Source organism: Schistocerca nitens, chromosome 10 (genome assembly GCF_023898315.1).
Source record: "Schistocerca nitens isolate TAMUIC-IGC-003100 chromosome 10, iqSchNite1.1, whole genome shotgun sequence".
NCBI classification, from domain to species: domain Eukaryota; kingdom Metazoa; phylum Arthropoda; class Insecta; order Orthoptera; family Acrididae; genus Schistocerca; species Schistocerca nitens.
In genome coordinates, this window is record NC_064623.1 from 75,228,113 (window position 1) to 75,234,112 (window position 6,000).

Sequence of the window (6,000 nt, forward strand, 5' to 3'; positions counted from 1 at the left end):
GCTAGATCCGTTACCGGGATGTACGATAAACAAGCGAGTATTACAGAGAAGCTTCAGGAACTCAAATGGTGACACTCGGCAGGATTCTTTCCGGTAAACACTATTGAGAAAATTTAGAGAGCCAGTATTTCAAGTTGTTCTCAGAACCATTTTACTGCCGGCAATGTACATTTCACTTAAGGACCACGAAGATAAGAGAAGTTAGGGCTCATAGGAAGGCATACGAGATGCGACAATAAAGTAATGAGACTGATGTGGAAAATAATGTTCCTTACCGGTTTAGTCAAGCTCAGTGTTGTCTCCTTCAAACTAGTTCCCTCCTGATTGCACACACTTTTTCCAGCACTTCTGCCATTGATGGTAACATTTCTGGAACTCATCTTCTGTAATATCCTCCAAGACCCTCGTCACAGCTTTGTGTTGTTTGAAAATGGTGTCCCTTGAGCGTCGTTTTGACTCTTGGAAATAGAAAAAAGTCGCTCGGACCGATATCTGGTGAATAAGGTGGCTGGCTGCTAGCCGCGGTGGCCGAACGGTTCTAGGTGCTTCAGTCCCGAACCGCGCGCCTGCTACGGTCGCAGGTTCGAATCCTGTCTCGGGCATGGATGTGTGTGATGTCCTTAGGTTAGTTAGGTTTAAGTAGTTTCTAAGTCTAGGGGACTGATGCCCTCAGATGTTGAGTCGCATAGTGCTTAGAGCCATTTGAACCATTTTTGAATAAAGTGACTGTGGTAGTTCTGAAATTTCTTTTGAGGTTAAAAATTGCTGTACTGAAAGAGCAGTATGGGATGGCGCATTATCGTGATGCATAATCCAATTATTATTAGACAAACCGTTTCTCGATTGATGTTCAGTTCTTGTGCAATCATTTTCACGGATAATCTTCGATGAGATCGTACGAGTTAACGCACCCTGGCCAAGTTGACCTCTGTCCGTGAGGTTAATGGTCGTTCTGCCTTCACAAAATTTTTTATGCCAACGAAAATTTGAGCTCTTGACATAACCTCCTCTCCAAAAGTCTTCTGAAGCTTACCGTAAGTTGTCGTCGCGTTTTCATCCAGTTTAATGCAAAAGGAAATGGCATACCTTCGCGCAATATTATGCAGTCCCATTTCCGTGACGAGAGACACAAACATGTATTAACTTATTACAGCACAACTCACGACTGAGCAGTTGCATCGATGTACCGCTTGGACTAGAAGCAGTTTATTAACCAAGGTCAAAGATATTGTGCCCATGCAAGCCTGCAGGGTTGCCACATCTTGCAAAGAAAATCAGTCTCATTACTTTATTGTCGCACGTCGTATACACAGCTGCTTTCTCCCTCGCCTTATTTGCGAATGCACCAGGAAAGGAAATGACTAGTACTGGTACAAGGTACCCTCCTCCATGCACCATGCGCTTGCTTGTAGATAGTGTATGTAGATGCAGATGTAGATGTAATTCGAGCACTCACAGACGCTTTTAAGCTATCATTATTCAGGCGCTCCGTACCTGAATGGAAGGGGAGGAAGAACTAATAACTGGTACAATGCGAAATGTGTTTCTGATTATTTCTTATCAGTACGCTCTTCCACGCACTTCGTTGATGTATAAGTGAGCTCGTTGGGGAGCAGTGGTCAAGCTATCCGTGGTTTCCCCGAACCGCTTCAGGTAAACGCCGAGATGGTTACTTAGTTTAGAAGAAGACGTCCGATTTTCTATCCAGTCTTGCCCCAAACGTGAGCTCATTAGCCGTCTATAATGTCTTCGCCATCTACGAGGTCATACACCCGATTCTTTCTTCAGTTAGAGAGCGTTGCAATATTCTACTCGTCGTGTTATCAGTAAATTCTCTCAACACGAAAAACGAATACAGGTGTCACATTCAAATTAACTGCTACAATGAAGTGGAAGGAGTTTATGAAACGCTGCTCTGTGCGACTGGAGCGAAAGTTACAAAATAGTAACGTTCTGTATGACGACATTTTTCAAGGTTTTCAAATGAATTGTTTTTTCCTAAACTGCTTATCAATTGTGTTGCTTGAATCTTCCTATATTGTAAATAATGTAAAAAATTATAAAGTTATATGCTTTCCATGTTTTATATGGACTGTATACAATTTCAACCCCGAACCCTCCTTATTGCTGCAATTTCTCGTAATGAGTAGAAAGCGTAATTTGTGTGATCAAAACACGCCACTGACAAACAACACAGCAACTGCGCAGGATGTAATGAGTGATGAGACTTCACTGCTTACCTGTTAAGCGATCAGATGGACGACTAGGCCACCTTACAGCTTGAACCATAGCTTTTAATCTGCCTGACGTATGAGGCGATAAGATAACTACATGAGTACCAAATACAACACCATTTTATATTGGCCCCAAGGCCAGTGGCATCTTCAGCTCACGGTCGACGGTTCACTAATGCAATACGATTCAGTAGCTACATATATACATACATACTCATAAAGCCACCATAAAGTGCGTGGAGGAGTGTACCTTGCACCACTGCTAGAAATTCCCTTTCCTGCTGCACTCGCAAAATGGAGTGGGTGGATAATGACTGTCAATACGCCTCCGTTCGAGCCCTTTCTGCTGTCTGCCTGTTGGGTTGTGAATGTTAGAATACGAGTACACTGAAGGTGATGGCCCAATTTAGCACCGGTCCAATCACGGTTAAAAAAATGGTTCAAATGGCTCTGAGCAATATGGGAGGTCATCAGTCCCCTAGAACTTAGAACTACTTAAACATAACCTAAGGACATCACACACTTCGATTCCCGAGGCAGGATTCGAACCTGCGACCGTAGCGGTCGCGCGGTTCCAGACTGAAGCGCCAAGAACCGCTAGGCACCACGGCCGGCGTCCAATCATGGAGGCGGCAGAACTATTACGTTTGACGTAGGTGCGATGACCAGCGAAAGTAGCACAAAATATGTAGCATGTTGAGTTACGGTGTTGAAACTGATTAAAAATTTCATATGACTGCGTAATACTGATACTTTTCCGTCAGTACCCGCGATCTAAATATCCTCAAGTTGCACAGAGATTACACAAAATCCAAGGAATAATCATCTCTCTCTTCCTAACGAAACTATTTTCGTAATTTTTTTATGTTTTGCGACCATCCCTTATTGCTAAAAATTCGTAGAGGTATGTACCGTCTGTTGTTGTTGTTGTGGTCTTCAGTCCTGAGACTGGGTTGATGCAGCTCTCTACCAACCGATCCCCTCTTCTAGTCAAGTTGTGCCACAAACTCCTCTTCTCCCCAATTCTATTCAATACCTCCTCATTAGTTATGTGATCTACCCATCTAATCTTCAGCATTCTTCTGTAGTACCACATTTCGAAATCTTCTATTCTCTTCTTGTCTAAACTATTTATCGTCCACGTTTCACTCCATACAAATACATTCAGAAACGACTTCCTGACACTTAAATCTATACTCGATGTTAGTAAATTTCTCTTCTTCAGAAACGCTTTCCTTGCCATTGCCAGTCTACATTTTATATCCTCTCCACTTCGACCATCATTAGTTAGTTTGCTCCCCAAATATCAAAACTCCTTTGCTACTTTAAGTGTCTCATTTCCTAATCTAATTCCCTCAGCATCACCCGAATTAATTCGACTACATTCCATTATCCTCGTTTTGCTTTTGTTGATGTTCATCTTATATCCTCTTTTCAAGACACTGTCCATTCCGTTCAACTGCTCTTCCAGGTCCTTTGCTGTCTCTGACAGAATTACAATGTCATCGGCGAACCTCAAAGCTTTGATTTCTTCTCCATGGATTTTAATACCTACTCCGAACTTTTCTTTTGTTTCCTTTACTGCTTGCTCAATATAGAGATTGAATAACATCGGGGATGGGCTACAACTCTATCTTACTCCTTTCCCAACCACTGCTTCCCTTTCGTGTCCCTCGACTCTTATAACTGCCATCTGGTTTCTGTACAAATTGTAAATAGCCTTTCGCTCCCTGCATTTTACCCCTGCCACCTTCAGAATTTGAAAAAGAGTATTCCAGTCAACATTGTCAAAAGCTTTCTCTAAGTCTACAAATGCTAGAAATGTAGGTTTGCCTTTCCTTAATCTTTCTTCTAGGATAAGTTGTAGGGTCAGTATTGCCTCACGCGTTCCAACATTTCTACGGAATCCAAACTGATCTTCCCCGAGGTCGGCTTCTACCAGTTTTTCCACTCGTCTGTAAAGAATTCGTGTTAGGATTTTGCAGCTGTGATTTATTAAACTGATAGTTCTGTAATTTTGACATATGTCAACACCTGCTTTCTTTCGGATTGGAATTATTATATTCTTCATGAAGTCCGAGGGAATTTCGCCTGTCTCATATATCTTGCTCACCAGATGGTACAGTTTTGTCAGGACTGGCTCTCCCAAGGCTGTCAGTAGTTCTAATGGAATGCTGTCTACTCCCGGGGCCTTGTTTCGACTTAGGTCTTTCAGTGCTCTGTCAAACTCTTCACGCAGTATCATATCTCCCATTTCATCTTCATCTACATCCTCTTCCATTTCCATAATAGTGTCCTCAAGAACATCGCCCCTGTATAGACCCTCTATATACTTTTCCACCTTTCTGCTTTCCCTTCTTTGCTTAGAACTGGGTTTCCATCTGAGCTCTTGATATTCATGCAAGTGGTTCTCTTTTCTCCAAAGGTCTGTTTACTTTTCCTGTAGGCAGTATCTATCTTACCCCTCGTGAGATAAGCCTCTACATCCTTACATTTGTCCTCTAGCCATCCCTGCTTAGCCATTTTGCACTTCTGTCGATCTCATTTTTGAGACGTTTGTATTCCTTTTCGCCTGCTTCACTTTCTGCATTTTTGTATTTTCTCCTTTCGTCAATTAAATTCAGTATCTCTTCTGTTACCCACGGATTTCTACTAGCCCTCGTCTTTTTGCCTACTTGATCCTCTGCTGCCTTCTCTATTTCATTCCTCAAAGCTACCCATTCTTCTTCTACTGTATTTCTTTCCCCGATTTTTGTCAATTGTTCGCTTATGCTCTCCCTGAAACGCTGTATAACCTCTAGTTCTTTCAGTTTATCCAGGTCCCATCTCCTTAAATTCTCACCTTTTTGCAGTTTCTTCAGTTTTAATATACTGTACCGTCTATGCAACTAATTGAAGGCAGTTCGTTTATTGCCATACGCGTTTCGCTTCTTTTATTTGGGAAGCATCATAGTGGCCTGAAATACGTCTTTCCTTTTGCACATACAATAAACGTATTATGTGGTGGATATAATATGTTGCTATATTACATTTGTCGTGTTTTTCTCGTTTTTTTATATAGGTCATAACCAACTTTTGTAGCACAAATTCCATAATGTGAACTTATCTTTAGGTCCATCAGTAAACACTTCCGGGCTAAGTTGCCGTGGTTGATCTGTAAAACTTCTTCTCCCTGACGTTTCGTTCTCAACTACGGAGAACATCTTCCGAGGTGAGTCAACGACTGGCTGCTAGGAGTTTTTTTTTTTTTTCTTTATTGATTTTCAATTCCCCCCGAAGGGGACGGGCTGGCAGCAGCTTACTACGCTGCTCTACAGCCTACAGACTTTTTTTAAATAAAGGAAGAAGAAAGAAACAAGGTAAAACAGGCAATAAAATGGTGATTTAAAGTGTAAAATGGCGTAAAAATGCGGAAAGTTAAAACAGAAAGCAAAAGGGGTTGGCAATGTAGATAAAATACACAGGAATCAGACAAGTAACATAGTAGACACACAATTAAAAAACACGGCGACAGTCTGGTTTCTGTTCACAAGAGATAAAAGGCACACCCAGCGACAGTATGATGGCCGTTCGCAACAAGTCCCAAAAAACACAACACGGGACAGTCACTGTAAAACACGCACTGTAGAACACTCACTGGAGAACACTGCACGAAAGTGGCAGCACAAAGATGACACTCCCGAGCCAAAGGCAGATTTGGGGAGGGGTCCTGCAGGAGGGGGAAAAACAAGGAGGGAGGAGAGAAAAAAAAAACGAAAAGGGGGGG

The 6,000-nt window shown here is 42.1% G+C and overlaps 1 protein-coding gene across 1 annotated transcript in view; it reads right to left on the minus strand.

Annotated features, from left to right (window-relative positions):
- Positions 1–2,285, minus strand: part of LOC126210393 (luciferin sulfotransferase-like) — a 98,386-nt gene extending 96,101 nt beyond the window's left edge. The window contains exon 1 of the mRNA XM_049939623.1: positions 2,241–2,285. The gene's annotated coding sequence lies outside the window, so the exon portion shown is untranslated. The remainder of the gene's footprint in view (positions 1–2,240) is intronic.
- Positions 2,286–6,000: the final 3,715 nt, after the last annotated feature.